Raw genomic sequence first — 16,140 nt, forward strand, 5'->3', positions numbered from 1 at the left:
AAATCCTGGAAGAGTGCACAGGAGCCGGAGCAGCTGCAAATCACGCGGTACCCAGCAATGCAGTCTAGCGTGGGGAGGCAAGGACTTACCTCCACCAAACTTGGACTGAAGAGTCACTGGACTGTGGAAGTCACTTGGACAGAGTTGCTGAGTTCCAGGGACCACGCTCGTTGTGCTGAGAGGGGACCCAGAGGACCAGTGATGCAGTCTTTTGGTGCCTGCGGTTGAAGGGGGAAGATTCCGTCGACCCATGGGAGATTTCTTCAGAGCTCCTGGTGCAGAGAGGAGGCAGGCTACCCCCAGAGCATGCACCACCTGGAAACAGTCGAGAAAGCCGGCAGGATGAAGTGATACAAGGTTGCTAGTAGTAGTCTTGCTACTTTGTTGCGGTTTTGCAGGCGTCCTGAGCAGTCAGCGGTCGATCCTTTGGCAGAAGGTGAAGAGGGAGATGCAGAGGAACTCTGGTGAGCTCTTGCATTCGTTATCTGGTGAGATCCCCAAAGCAGAGACCCAAAATCGCCAGAAACGGAGGTTTGGCTACCTAGGAAGGAGGATTGGCTACCAAGAGAGGTAAGAGCCTATCAGAAGGTGCCTCTGACGTCATTTGCTTGCACTGGCCACTCAGAGCAGTCCAGTGTGCCACAGACACCTCTGTTTCCAAGATGGCAGAGGTCTGGGACACACTGGAGGAGCTCTGGGCCTCTCACCTGGGAGGTGCAGGTCAGGGGAGTGGTCACACCCCTTTCCTTTGTCCAGTTTCGCGCCAGAGCAGGGCTGGGGGATCCCTGAACCGGTGTAGACTGGCTTATGCAGAGATTATTTCCAGAGGCTGTGGGAGGCTACTCCTCCCCAGCCTTCACACCTATTTCCAAAGGGAGAGGGTGTTACACCCTCTCTCAGAGGAAATCCTTTGTTCTGCCTTCCTGGGCCAGGGCCGCCTGGACCCCAGGAGGGCAGAAACCTGTCTGAGGGGTTGGCAGCAGCAGCAGCTGCTGCAGTGGAGACCCCGGAAAGGCAGTTTGGCAGTACCCGGGTTCTGTGCTAGAGACCCCGGGATCATGGAATTGTCCACCCAATGCCAGAATGGCATTGGGGTGACAATTCCATGATCTTAGACATGTTACATGGCCATGTTTGGGGTTACCATTGTGACGCTGTACATAGGTAGTGACCTATGTACAGTGCACGCGTGTAATGGTGTCCCCGCACTCACAAAGTCCGGGGAATTTTCCCTGAACGATGTGGGGGCACCTTGGCTAGTGCCAGGGTGCCCACACACTAAGTAATGTTGCACCCAACCTTCACCAGGTGAAGGTTAGATATATAGGTGACTTATAAGTTACTTAAGTGCAGTGGTAAATGGCTGTGAAATTGCACTGGCAGGCCTGTGTAAGAAATGTCAGAGCTCCCTGTGGGTGGCAAAAGAAATGCTGCAGCCCATAGGGATCTCCTGGAACTCCAATACCCTGGGTACCTCAGTACCATATACTAGGGAATTATATGGGTGTACCAGTATGCCAATGTGAATTGGTAAATTTAGTCACTAGCCTGTTAGTGACAAATTTGGAAAGCAGAGAGAGCATAACTACTGAGGTTCTGGTTAGCAGAGCCTCAGTGAGACAGTTAAGCATCACACAGGGAACACATACAGAGCACATACTTATGAGCACTGGGGCCCTGCCTGGCAGGGTCCCAGTGACACATAGACTAAAACAACATATATACAGTGAAATATGGGGGTAACATGCCAGGCAAGATGGTACTTTCCTACAACAGAGCATCGGGTAGGAGAGAAAGAAGAGACCTACAACGAAGGGTGAAGAATAGAGGTAAGGGGTGTGGGGGTGGGGTAAGTGCAGAGGCCACGGGCTTAGGGGCACTCGGGGCCCATCTCAATCTGGGGGAGGGGAGGAAGGGGCTCATGGGAGGAGGAGTATGGGGACGGGTGTTGGTCGGGTACGGGAGGAGGGGAATGGGGGACAGAGCCGGGGTGGGTGGGAAGCTAAGGTCGCAGTATTAGCTGCATTGACAGGCGGTGGGGTAGAGTGGTGGTGAGCGGTCTAAGATTCTCCTGCAAAAAGGGGCACCCAGGTGTGCTCGAAAAGAGCAGTTTGGTTCTTCAAATGATAAATGACACGTTCATGAGCCGATATCGCGATCATTGCTGCCATCCACTCTTCCGGGGTGGGGACAGTTGACCTCCAGTGACGAAAGATGCAGATCTTGGCTCCCGCTAGAGCGGTGTGGAGCAGTCTTTGTTGTGGCCGTGACAGAGTGGGGAGATGTCCCCTGTCGTGCAGGAGTATGAGAGAAGAGCACGTGCTAAGGAATACAGCCTTGGCTGTTCTAGTGGCACATTCTCTCATGGCACCCTTAGTCCTCAAAGTCCCGAACAGTTCCTCACAAAGAGTTCTGCATCACTGTGTCAGGAGAGCGGCGGCAGAGAGGCACAGAGGCTGGAGCTCACCGCTTTCCACATGGGTTGGACCGATGGGCAGACACAGAGAACATGGGTCAAATCAAACCGAGTCTCCGAGCATCGCCAGCAGTCCACGTGTGGTTAAAGGCCTGCTCTGTATAATTTCACAGGGGTCGAGTACCAGTCTTGGACTATTTTAAAGAGACAGAACTTCAGGCGGGCATCCCGGGTGCCTCTGTCTAGGGTCTTAATGATATCTGACCCGTGGCATATTCCATCTGAAGGCGCGTCTGCCAGTTAGAGCGTAGTGTTTTGAGGAGGGGTTACGAATATAGATGCTGTGTATATAGCGTCTATAGCATATAGACCTGCCATCACGCCCTTGCAGTGTCCCCATGTCTTAAGATAAGAGAACTACAGGTGAGGACTGAACGACCCAAGGGGTGGCTCCCATACTTCATTGAAGGTAGTGCTTAAGCTGCAGATAACGCCACTCCTGGCAAGGATGGAGACCGTATTCCTCTCGTAGTCTCCCAAACGGTTTAAGTAAGCCATCCTCAAACTGGTCCAGGCTGTCAATGCCAGCCACACACCATTGTGCCCAGCTAAGGGGATCACCCCCAACTCGTAGACTGTCATTTCCCCACAAAGGAGCCTACCAATGTAAAGAAGATGTATTCCAAGAAGGCAGTGCGCCCTACACTAGGCCGCATGCATCGCCTTCAGTATCTGGTTGGCAGGGGAGGTTTGTGGAGGGCTGGTGCTGTATAGGCCACTAAGACCACCTTGGTGGGAGAGTAGCATCCTTTTCCTTTTCACCCATTGTGGTGGATCCATTACTCCGGGGAGCATGTATGCTAACTGGGACAGGTGGAGAGCAAGGGCATAATGTTCTACCGAAGGAAGCCCATTCCTTCGCAAGAGCGATGAACCATAAGTTTCGCTGCTGCTAAACGGGTGCAAGTAGATCCCCACACGAAGGCTCTGATCGTTGCTTCTATTGGTCTCAAGGTCGAGAGGGTTCTTGAAGGGGTAACATTCCTAGCACATATGTAAACCGCGGTAAAGTGACCATCCTTACTGCCTGCCCCACATGGGGAGACCCAAATGAGACCATTTTTCGAAGTCCATTTTCATGCGGGTGATGAGGGTCCAGGTTATCTGCCACCATACGTTCAGATCCTCAGTTAACGAGTATCCCTAGGTATTTGAGGCGGGTTGGTGTCAAACTGAACAATGCTCTTGTGATAAATGAAAGGGGCAGCGTTTTGCTCTTGTCCCACTTCACCCGGTACCCAGATAGGGTTGCAAACCCATCAGTGATCTCCTGTAAGGCCGGTAGGGAACGGCCTAAGTCTGCTAGGCTTAGTAGGATGTAATCTGCATATAAGTAGAGTTTTGAGACACCCACCCTTCCCCTCCCCCCTTACTGGGATATCCTTGTAACAGCGGATAGTTGCAGCGAGTGGCTCCATGGCCAGTAGGAATAGAAGTGTTGAGAGGGGGCAGCCTTGCTTCGTCCCTCTACAGATTGGAAATGGTTCAGATAGGAAGCCCCTGCAATTGAATTGCGCCATGGGACAGTCGTATAGCAGACGGACTTTGGCAATGAATTGGTCACCTAGTCCAAATTTTTGCAGGGTCTCAAACAAGTAGTTCCATTCAATACAGTCAAATGCTTTTTCAGCATCAAGGGATAAGACCAGGGCTTCGTCCTGCAGATTTGTGGCTTCCCATGGGAAATGGGAGAGAGTGCGTAAGTGGTTCCAAGTGGAAAGCTGTAGGTGGTCAGCCTTTTTCCCAACACACTACAATTAAATAAATAAGCCAGTTGTACAAACATTTCATAATGTTTGTAGCTGTAAAAGACCAATTTTGTTCTTCAGTGTGATGCAAAAAAATATTTTAATAGGATGAAAACAAATCAGAACACTTTACTTGGTGATGTGCAAATGATAAATATGTTTTCTGAAACCCAGTTTTCACAGATTATTGTTAATGCACTACATAGTTTTGTCAGTAAAGCTGCAAATTAGTGGGAATGTTTTTAGACAAATCTTGGAAATTTACTGTCTGTAAATGACAGTGTGCTACCACATCATGCTTTAGTAATGCATTTATTAAAAGTGAGTGTTTAAACATAAACCGTGCAACACTCTTGGCCAGATGGCAATGCTGTTAGTAAACTAAGAGACACATATGGATCGTGTGTACTCTATAATTGGGCCAGCTTCTTATACATGGAGCAAACGTTTAGTCCTAATCAAACAAAAGTTTTTTTATGTATAGCAGAAATGCTAAACTCTCCTATTTGAAGGTTGTGAGAAGGAAAAGGTGACTGTAAAATAAAATATTTGCCAAAGATCACACAATTTGAGACATGCTTACTGGTAAAGTGCATTACAGTTAGGTCGAGTAAGTTATTCAAGTTATTCGACCTGCAGGTCTAACAATTTGATGATTTTTCAGGGCCTGCATGGAAAGATATTGTGTATTGTTTTTTTTCCCCATGCCCTTGACTCCAAACTCATGATGACTGACTCCACCCCATTGCACAGAGCATCACAGTTCCTATACTTTTTTATTTTAAACTCACTTTGACTGCTGTGCACTCTCCTACACACCCACAACCCTCAGAGCCCAAGTTTAGTTTGGCTATTTTCATCATTTTGAAAATCCTTTGGCACATGGCAATTAGGTAGCTTTCAGCAAAGCAAATGGGAACTACTGAAAAAGAAGGTCGGCCACGGCCTGCGAACCTTTACTCTATTTGTCAGAAAGGTCCTAGGAGTGTCATATGTGTCCTCTACCCACAGGTGGGTGACCTCTCCAAAGCTGAACCCTCACTCAGAATTCCTTGGGACACTTTCTGGACCGGCAGAAGAACAGAAGAGGACTGGATCTGCTCTCTGCGAGAAGCTCTAAAGTACTGGACTTGGTCCCCCCTGTATCCAAGATAAAGACGTGGACTCCCAAGGGTCTGTTGGCTGACCTTCTATGTTGCTACAGGGACACAAAAAGCTGAAAGAGGCCCTTTCTCTTCAACACCCAGCAGACCAGTGGCAACTGGAACTTGGACTGGACTTTTGGGACAGAGTGAAAGGCAGGGGGCACCAGCAAAGTCATGGGTGGCTTGAAAGTATACATCTGTTGTTGCTTTGGTTCCAGGTAAAGGTTTGAAAACGTTTACTCGGGAGCCAAAAAGACCTACTGTGAAAAGTACCTGGTGGGCAGTTGTACTGTGTTGGATTGAGTTTCAGATTTGTCCCATTAACAGGCTGTAGCACCAGGAAAAAAACACAAAATCCCTTTCTGTTTTGGAACTTGGAAACTTTTTCAAGCAAAAACTTCAACAACTCCAGACCCCGTAATAGGACTAATCTATGGCAGGTACCCAATGAGCAGTTCCACTGGGGCGGCTACAATTTCCAATTTGTCTTAAAGGAAGACCACCTTTTCTTAAAGTTCAGTGGGACCAATCTACATGGTGTATCTGACCAGAGCTCTGTCGCGGCTTCAAATCACACCTACATTCCTGTGTAACGCTTCCTTAGATTATAATTGGCGTTTGTGCTTTTTGGCACTACTTTCACCTAAATATTCAGAAATTGTAATTTATATCTCTAGTTTCATGAATTTTATTTTGGCTGTTTTTGATTCTATTTCACTGATTACAATTCCTCTATATATTTTAAAATTGGTGTGGAATGTAATTGTGTTTTTTTGTTTTGTTCTTCTAGTGTGTATGCACTGCTTACATACTTTACGCATTTCCTTTGATTAAAGCCAGATGGCGTCATATCTTGTCATGGATTTAGCACCGGTTTATTTAATTGAATCTGTGTGACATCTACCAAGTGATGGCCTTATCCTTTGTGGTGGGCACCTCTTCAATCCAAAAAATTATCCTTTCCTACAGATATACTTAATATGGCATGTTTTTTCTGCATGTTTTAATATTTTTGCATATTTAAAGTAATATATATATATATATATATATATATATATATATATATATATATATATATATATATATATTTTTTTTTTTTTTTTGGTACTCTTTAAAAATTGTATGTTGCTTTTGGTAGGCACTAAAAATGCTAAAACAATATTATTGTCTTTCTTTTTTTTTTTAAGGTCAATCCAGTGATAAGCACGAGTTGGGAAAATATGTCAATTCTTCACCTTTGTCCCCTCATCTTAAGTGTCTACGCCCTTCACTGATATTGATGTTGGCAACCCCAGAGGTAAGGGAAGTACAAGCTCTTTTAAGGCTCCTTCCCACAATATCTTAATTTAAATCTGCAGATCTACACCAGGTAAAATCAAGGCCAGGAAATCTTGACCTGTTAATTTTGAGTCTGGAAACAGGACCGTCTGCAGTGTGATGGAGCAGTAGTCCTCTTGGGATTCCGCACCACCATACTTGTAATTGGGCCCAAGGAGACAGTTCCAGGACTAACTAGGTCTCATAAGCTGCCTGTCTCTTTTCTTGCTTCTGACAGTCAACTCTGCGTTTTCTTGACCTTTACTTGGTCTCCTTTTACAGGAAGGGTTCACCCCAGGGCATGTGTGGCACTGAATGACGTACAACAGTAGCATAACCTTGTTGACATCTAGTGAATGTGACACCTGATGGAGAGGAGATAGGCATGCCATGATTCTCCCCTTGTTTGGCCCCTAGGCAGGATTACTGGCTGGGCTCGAGGGACGTGATCAGTTAGGCGGTGGATACACTTCTCCTGGTGCGCACTAACGCAGACCACTCACCAGTAATGCTGACTCTATGCCCGCTAGATGGGATAAAGACACATACATTGTGGCGCCTACATTCTTCCATTAAAGGAGATATTAGGCAGGATATTCATTCTCTCAAAACAAACACTGGCTCTGTGCAATCAAGTGGGACATTCTGGAAGGCATTCAAGCCCATGGTTCAAGGAAAATGCATTGTCAAAGGACATGGAATGCTTAAGTCCAGCAGGCACACATCACTATATCTAGAGGTAGACCTTCGTTGCAGGCCTCCTACCGAGCCCAGGGCACAACTGACACATTACATGCCCTACACACCATGCAATAGGAACATAGAGACGAGGTGGATAGAGACTTAAAATTCCCCAGTAAATACATTGTGGTACATACATGTGGAGTGGGAGATATGCCAAGACATACTCTCTAACTGAGTCGAGTGGCATCGACAGTGGCGTCAAGACTACTGACGGACATACTACTTATGCTTCTGACACAATAATGCAGGAATTCACAAAAACTGTGCTTAGCTTTGTGACCCGGGGAACCACACATGGTGTCACTGATATGAACTAGTACTTAATTAGGGCAACTTTAGCATAGGTGGAAAGGATTGCACGTGAGACTCTGTGTTCTCCAGTCACCTTGGCAGTGGTCCGTGGCACTATTAAGTCTTCGAATAACAACAAGGCACATGGACGTGATGGATTCACTAGTGAATTCTATCAGACATACATAGAGGAATTTGCACCAGTGTTATTGACGGGCATTGAAGAGGGATTGGCTTTGGAATGCCTAACCCCCATACCCTTGTGATGCGAGAGGCAGTTGTAATTACTCTCTTAAAACTAGACAGATGCCCCCAACCAACATGGCTGGTAATGGACTATTACTAGTTATTAATATTGGGAATAACTAACGCTATCTAAAATAATTGCGACATGACTATTCCCGCTGCTGCACAGACTGATACTGTCAGATCAATCTGGGTTTTTCCCTGGCAGGTCTTCTGCAGATGCTTGCAGACTTTAGTCACAATCTCACACAAACAAACCCAAATCTAGAGGCTGTTGCGGTGTACCTCAGTGCGGCCTTGGCCTTCGATTCAGTAGCCTGGTCATTCCTTTTCACAGCATTGTATAAAATGGGGTTGGGGAGAGATATGGTACGATAGATGTGGCTATTACACAGCCACCTAACAGCGTGAACACCTATCCTGTGGGGTACATGTCAGGGCTACATACTGTCACTGTTCCTGTTTGCCTTGACGGTAGGGCTGGTGGCTAATAACCTGCGGAAGACCCATGGCGAGGGAAGCATTAGTTTGGGAGGTGTCCCTCTACCTTACTGACATTCTGCTCCTGTTCAGGAAACCAGGGGACTTTTTGAACTCTACTGTCGGATATATGGAAATATTTGATAGATGACCTGGCGTCACTTTAAATGGGGACAAATCAGTTCTGGTACCGCTGACCAAGAACACGAGGGAGGTGGCCCTGGACGACCCCTTATTATGGAGAGTAGACCTGGTCAGCCATTTCGCCATACAATATCATCAGGGCCTAGATGTTTTACTCAGTGCTAACAGTGGGGTGTGGTTGGAGAAAATAATAACCAATATAAATAGCAGATTATGTTGGCTGGTAAGCCAGTTATAATGAAGATGGTACTCCCACAGCTGTTGTATCTCTTCCAAAACCTACAGATTCCACTCAACCCTGATTGCTCTAGGACACTGCACACTCTGTGCGGCTTGCTCGGCCGGCAGGACTGCCAGAATAAACTAGTAGACTATGCAACTGCCTTATGAGTAGGGGGTTTCTCTACTGCAAATTCTGAAGCATACTGCTTGGTGGCTCAGGTGCAGTACGCGCACCATTGGTTTCATAATATTAGGTAAGTGCCACATTATGAGATGAAGTGGGGATTGGCAGCCCATCCATCAAAGGCAGTGCTCCTTAAGACCCCCACTAGTCCTAGGGTAGAAGTGCACACAGTGGAATGCACTGTATGGGGGTAGTCGAGGCTGGCAGCCATCACTGGCATTGGCTAGATGGACCCACTTATTGAGCAATCCGCAATTGGAGGTGACCTGTGAACCAGCTGCTAGGAGAAATGTAACTGTCATCTCTGCAGTATTGGAGATATGTAGAGAGAGGGTTCCTCTCTAACACTAAAGGCTTATAAAGACCAGGGGCTATATAGTGCGTTAGACATATACTTACACTATTGCTTGTCCTGATTGTTTAGGGAGTGCTACCTAGTGTGCCGTGCCTGTCCCTAGGACTGGAAACTGCTGACACTTGCGATACTGTGAGTCCTTCCAGCAAGGCTGATATCCCTCATGTATGCCATGTATGCCACAGTAATGCAGACTATGCCCAGTACGGAAATACAACATACAATCCAGACAAGCTGGAGCCGACACAATTGGGAAAACATGGGAGATGATACATTTACATATTATGGTGTCCAAAAGCAATGAAAATCTACTAAAGGTAGGCCCGGAATTGTGCACTATAAATACCTTTATCTGGTATACCACAAGCCGCTCAGCCTGTATAGGAAAGGGTTTGGGACATACACTAGATGTCCGAGATGCACAGCCCCCATAGTGGTCTTTCGGCACCTGGTGTGGACATGCCCAACAATGGATCAATTCTGGGATAGTCTTTGGGAAACTGAACACAATGGTTGATGCACAGCTAAACAAGACACCGTTAGTGGCACTGCTGGGCCATGTATGAGATGTACCAAAAATATAAATAAAGTTTATGGCAATAGTGCAATTCTTAGCCAAACAAAGGGTAGCTATAAGCTAGGGCAGGGGCAGATCTTCGAAGCGCCAAGACTGGCTGCGTGACATGGTCTGCTGCAGTTAGCAGTGCGAGAACTATAGCATACTACTACCGCAGCAGTCCTGACCTAGAGAGTTATGGGGTACTAGAAGAAGACAGCAGGAACACTGACCGAGAATAGGAGATAAATAACATACCTGGGAGGTCTTGCATAGCATTATATGTAAAATATCCTAAGGGTAGAGTGTGAACTGTACAACTGGCGGATCACCCTGTGCATAAGCTGCTTTCCAGGTAACCACACTCTCAATATAACTGTCATTGCATACGTATTACAGGGGTGTGGAATTTATTAAAATATCTACTTGTCCAGGCGACAGGTTGCTTCTCAGATCTACTTGTCCTGTAAAAAGATCTACTTGTCCCTTTGGTGCCATGTAGTGTGGCGACAAATTATGGCAGCAATCTCATTATGTAAGAGCTCTGATAATAGCCTCTCTGATTATGCCAGGGCTACTACCATAGTAGGGCTTGAATACTTGCAGTTTCAATCCCTACGGTAGCAATTTCCTTATTTTGCCACCTTTCTGCAGATCTGCATACTGGGGCTGGAGGAAGCAGTAAGCAATAGTTCCAGGGCTGTAATGCCCTTGAGTCTGCAAACCTACTAATCTGCATGTTTTAAAGATTTTCACCAGCTTCTCTCTAATATTTTCCCATAATAAGAAAGGTTGGACATTTACTCCTGACAATGGCAGAATTAGAACTTCTTCCAGGGTTGGGAAGAAAGTGGCTGGAGGGAAAATGAACTTGCAAATGCTCAATAGATTTTCACATGAGAAAATCTACACATGCGTATTTACCCACGCTAAAATACGCTAAAATACAGTTCACAAATATTTTATAGGGGTAAGACATATACCATGGGTGCACTTTTGTGACTTTCTTTAAGAATTTGGGGCCACATGTAGGTAGATTCAGATTTTCGACCCGCAAATTGCGAATCAGAGCGACTCGCAATTTGCGAGTCGCAAATACGAATGTAGGATGGTGTCCCTGACACCATCTGTGATTTGCAAGGGCTTCAAAAATGCCCACCTCATGAATAATCATGAGGTGGGTCGCAATTTGCGACCCCCTGGTGAATGGCGGCCCTCGCAGGGATGGTGGCCTGCTGGAGACAGCAGACCACCATGTTTGTGACTGCTTTTCAATAAAGCAGTTTTTTTTTGTAACGCAGCCAGTTTTCCTTAAAGGAAAACGAGATGCATTACAAAAACGAAAAATGAAACGTTTTCGTTTCATTTTTTCAGAGCAGGCAGTGGTCCCCAGGACCACTGCCTGCTCTGAATTTTTTTTTACTGTGACATTCACAATGGGGAAGGGGTCCCATGGGGACCCCTTCCCTTTTGCGAAAGTGTTAGCACCCATTTGAAATGGGTGCAAACTGCGATTGGTTTGCGCCTGCGTTCGCTGTCACAAAACAATCCTACATTGCACTGTGAGTCGCAATTAGAAGGGGAACACCCCTTCCTAATTGCGAGTCGCAAACCTGTTTTGCGATTCGGTAACCAGGTTACCGAATCGCAAAACTGGGTTTGTGCATCGCAATGTGCTTTTTGCACATTGCAAACAGCGAAAGTCGCTGTTTGCGACATGCAAAAAGCTACCTACATGTGGGTCTTGGTCCCTAATTAGGTCTGGTGTTAACAAAGACATTTTGTTTTTATTAAACTTCTATTTCTCTCTCTTTCGGCTGGCTTTACTGTGAGTGGTCGCATTCTGCTCTTCCACAAGGAGCATATTGGCACACAAAGTAGTTTTGTTCAGTGTCAGGAACTACAGTGGCAATCAGTGACGTAACGAAACTGGAGGGTGCCCCTTTGCAAAGAACATGGAGGAGCCCCCTCTCCAGACTCACTCAGGGCAGGTGCTGTGCTGAAGGGGGCCCCTGGAGGGCGGCTGTGGGGCCTTTGTTATGCCACTGGTGGCAACGTGTGCTTTTAGAGTTCAAAAACCTTTTTTTTTTTTTTTTGCCAGTGTTTGTTACAATGTTGAGGGCCTGGTAGATCCCAAAACAATAAAGTGTTACAAAAGCCATGTCAAAACAAGACACGCATTGATGAAACTAAAAGACTTATAAAAATATGTCAGATCAGTTGGCTCTGTCAGTGTTTGTTTATTTTCATGCTTCCCATAATCGTGTTGAAAATGGTTACACTGATTTCCCATTAGAAATATTTTTGGGAAATACTGGCATGCATCTACACATTTTACTAAATGACACTTCATTTGCATCTAATCAGAGAGCATTCTGGGAGCATTATACTTAGCCTCATAGCCTAAACTTTTCAAACATGTGTATACACTTTTTTTTTTTTTTTGTACTGGAACCAACGTCAGTAGTGAAGCCTGACCTTAAAACATTTATTTACAGCACTCACCCTAATAATGAAGACTTTCAAATAATGAACCATAAATACAAGTTCGAACAGCCTTATCTTTTGGAAACACATTACCTCAACTGCAGAGAGTTCCACTCTCTGTAAACAGGCAGCCAAAGGGTTTGGGCTGCAGAGGGTTGGGCCTACTTGTCCCAAGGACAAAGTAAACATAAAAACTTGTTGCCCTTGACCCCAAACAAGATGTCCTGGGCGTCGGACGATAGGAATTCCACATCCCTGGTATTAACTGATTTTCCCCACTGCACTGGTTTTTTATTTCTGTTATTACTTCAAAGTTCGAATAACATTTAAAACAAAGATAATACGGCATAAACTTAAGTTTGACAATAGCCTGACAGGCAGTGGAACCTACATAATTTTTATTTGAATTTCTTAAGCACTCTATCAGTCAAATGTCTCTTGTGCTATGGATCGTGAGAGACATCAGTTATGACAAAAGGCAGGTTTTAAGCCTTTTTCCTAAAACACATGCCATTAACCAGATGTTGAAGATGTTTTAATAATGATTTCCAGACTGTAGCTGGTTGGAATGAAATTCAAGTGCTGGCCATCCCAGGTCAGTGTTTAAAAAATCACGTTAGAAACTGGCCAGATGTCACTGTGTATTTCCGAGATCGAGTTGCACCCTGGTCTACTATAAACATTCTCAGCCTGGTACGTCCTTATCTGTATTCCTCCCCGATGTTATGTTCTCTTCCCTGGTGAGAAAAAGCTAAAACACGTTAATAAAGCTGTGCGCAAATACCTGCGCACCAATGTGACGGCGTTTCAAGCGAAGCACAACATTGAGTCAGTCAGCATTGCACTCCACACTTTGACCAGTGACTCTCATAGCATACTGGTCTAAAATGAACCCTTTTTGGTTTAAACATTGTAAGCAGATTAGGTATGCATTGTACATAACAACATAGCATTATTATAATACCAATCACTACAAGTATACTGCCTAAAATATTGCACAGTTGCCCAAAATCAATTAAATAACCAGTTCACCACCCTTTGTCCACATCTTATTTTACTCCTTTCACTAATTCATGTAAAGTGTCCATATGGGACTGAAAGGATTCAGAGTGGTCTGATAGATTAAAACAACAGAGGCCTTCAAATTCTGAGCAACACTGATCGTGCTTTAACAGTGAATAATCAAAAGCGGTCCTGTTCTGCAATGTCGCTTTTCTAGTACCTCGTATATCTAGCAAACATTCAGCTAAAGCAATGGGCGTATGGTTGATGTTCTTAACCATTAAACATGCTAACTTATTAATAACTCAAGTCTTATAAACAGCTCATCCTGGAACTTCTACAATAGAAAGGCAAAAGCTCATATATTCTGATTTAGATAATAATTGAATTTCAGAATCCCAATCCTCACTAATTGAACTGTTTCCCCTGGATAGCGAGTATGTAGAGAATGAAATGGAAACATCATGAGTCCTAATCGTGTAAAGGTACACAGTCCACCAGTTATATCAGAAGGAATGTATGTGAAAGTGATATTGCCACAAGAGAACAATCATCCCACTGGTAGTTTGACATGCTTGATGTGACTAGTAGTAGTCACAATGTGAAAACAAGACATGTCATTGTTCATATGTTTGCAATGTTTATCAGTTCGGTAGTGAACCAAGGTTTGTTGTTCCCACAGGATCTCTTGAGGAGACCCCCTTGTGGCCTCTAGGCGTAGTTGAGCACATTGTCCGATTTTGTAAGAATCACAAGTAATTTCATAACATACATCACCCATGGTAATATTGTTAAGTAATCACTTGAGTCAAGTTGCCCCACTTTTTATCTGTTACTTCTTGGCAAAATCTACAGGACTCGTAGGTACTGAAACGGGATAAAACATTGCTTTCTTGAACGTCTCCATCTTTGTTACTGGCATTAAAAATTTGAAGTAGAACTTTTGCAGGAGTAGGAATGGCCACCAGACAGGTGGATATGACATCCACTGTACTTTGCATGGGGGCCATACAGAAGTCCGACCTGTTGAGTACGACATGTGCCAGATGACTCCAAACATTTTCGGTCAAGTGCAGTAAAGGTTTTGATTGGCGTGGTCGGTCAGTCATTTCAGAGCTGGGGTCTTTTGGTCTCTCCCGACCCCACACGCACACACCTGAAGGGAGACCACGTAGCACAGATAGCACACCGATACCTGTGACAAGTAAAAGAGACAAGTATGATAATTCTCGCAAACAACATTTATCAGCTGGTATATGCTCCCACCTCTACTTCCCGGGTTTCATGATCAACAAAACGTTATCCTTGCCCTTAGCTATGATTTCTGCTAGTTCCAGAGGATGATTTGGAGATTCTAACCACATCTTAGCACCCAGGTTTTTGTCAGTTAAGCCAAAACCTCCCACCCCACGAACTGTAAGAAGGGCTAGAGCAGTCCCCTTTTTCACTATTCCTCCATACACTGGAATGATTACAATTTGGGCAATTCTATCTCCAGATTGTATTATCAGGTCCGTGTCTCCACTATTCAGGAGAATAGTTTTGAGTTCTCCTTTTGTAGTCTGCATCAATCACCCCCCCCCCCCCCCCCCTCAGCTCACCTCACTGCCACCCCCCCCCCCCCCCCCCTCTCCCCCAAAGACCTGAATACCTTTGAGTGGCAACCCAGATCTGGGAGCAATCAATCCGAAATACCCCTGGGAATCTGTATTCCAACACTTGTTTCATAGAGAGCCATTTCTCTAGGTTTCAATGTGTAAGCCTTTAAGGCGTGTAGATCAAGACCTGCAGATTCTGGTGGACCCGGTAAGGAGCTAGGGCTCCTGGTTTTATTTCCCAATACATTATGGTGTTATTCGCTACATGGGGTTGTATCTGTACTTCTGGAGTTAACATCTGCATTAGTGGAGTCTCTGCATTTGTCAGTGGTCTGTTATTCAAAATTAGGAGGGCTTCATTTAAATACTCTCTCCAGTTTTTCAAAGTTCCATCTGATAGTTTTCGTAATTGGGCTTTCAGCAAGCCGTTCATTCTCTGAATCAGTCCTGCAGATTGTAGATAATATGGACTGTGATACATCCACTCAATATTGTGTTGTAAACAATAATATTGTACCAATTTTCCTTTGAAATGTGACCTGTTGTCATTCTGGACTTGCGTGGGACTCCGTAATATAGCATTAACCCCTTCAATGCGGGCGTCTGCCACTGGCAGACGCCCGCACTACCTCCCTGGTGCGGGTCACGACCAGTGGCCGACACCAGGGAGGGGTTTAATAAATCCTCGGGTGCATCGCACCCGAGGATTTATTTTATTTTTTTCCTAACCCCGGGAGACACGGAAGCTTCAGTGTCTCCCCTCCCGCCCCCCACCCGCCCCTTTGTGACGGCGCACTGACATTACAAAGATGATTTCCCCATCGGAGCAGGAAGCAGCCTTGCGGCAGCTTCCTGCTCCAATGGGGAAAACGGCCTTCCCCACGTTCGGGAAGGCCTCGTAAGAAAGGGGAGAGCCTCCCCTTTCTTACGAGGCCTTCTGAAAGTGTTTCCTGGCCCCCGATCGCAGCTGTGATGCAATCGGGCCAGGAAACACCACTAGACGCCAGGGATTTCGGAAAACGGGCTGATAGATCTATATATATAGATAGATATATCTATGTAGATATATCTATGTACATGGATATATCTATAGATATATCTATGTAGATAGATATATATAGAGAGATAGATCTATATATATATCA

At 45.3% G+C, this 16,140-nt stretch overlaps 1 protein-coding gene across 7 annotated transcripts in view; it reads left to right on the forward strand.

The window, feature by feature from the left end:
* LOC138287369 (uncharacterized) overlaps positions 1-16,140 on the forward strand; it is a 124,085-nt gene that overhangs the window by 18,469 nt on the left and 89,476 nt on the right. For 6 of the 7 annotated variants that reach the window (XM_069227746.1, XM_069227749.1, XM_069227751.1 and 3 more), the window contains exon 2: positions 6,557-6,666. The exons of the other annotated variant lie outside the window; for it this stretch is intronic. The gene's annotated coding sequence lies outside the window, so the exon portion shown is untranslated. The remainder of the gene's footprint in view (positions 1-6,556; positions 6,667-16,140) is intronic. 7 annotated transcript variants of the gene reach the window in all.

Source organism: Pleurodeles waltl, chromosome 4_1 (assembly GCF_031143425.1).
Source record: "Pleurodeles waltl isolate 20211129_DDA chromosome 4_1, aPleWal1.hap1.20221129, whole genome shotgun sequence".
Classification (NCBI taxonomy): Eukaryota; Metazoa; Chordata; class Amphibia; order Caudata; family Salamandridae; genus Pleurodeles; species Pleurodeles waltl.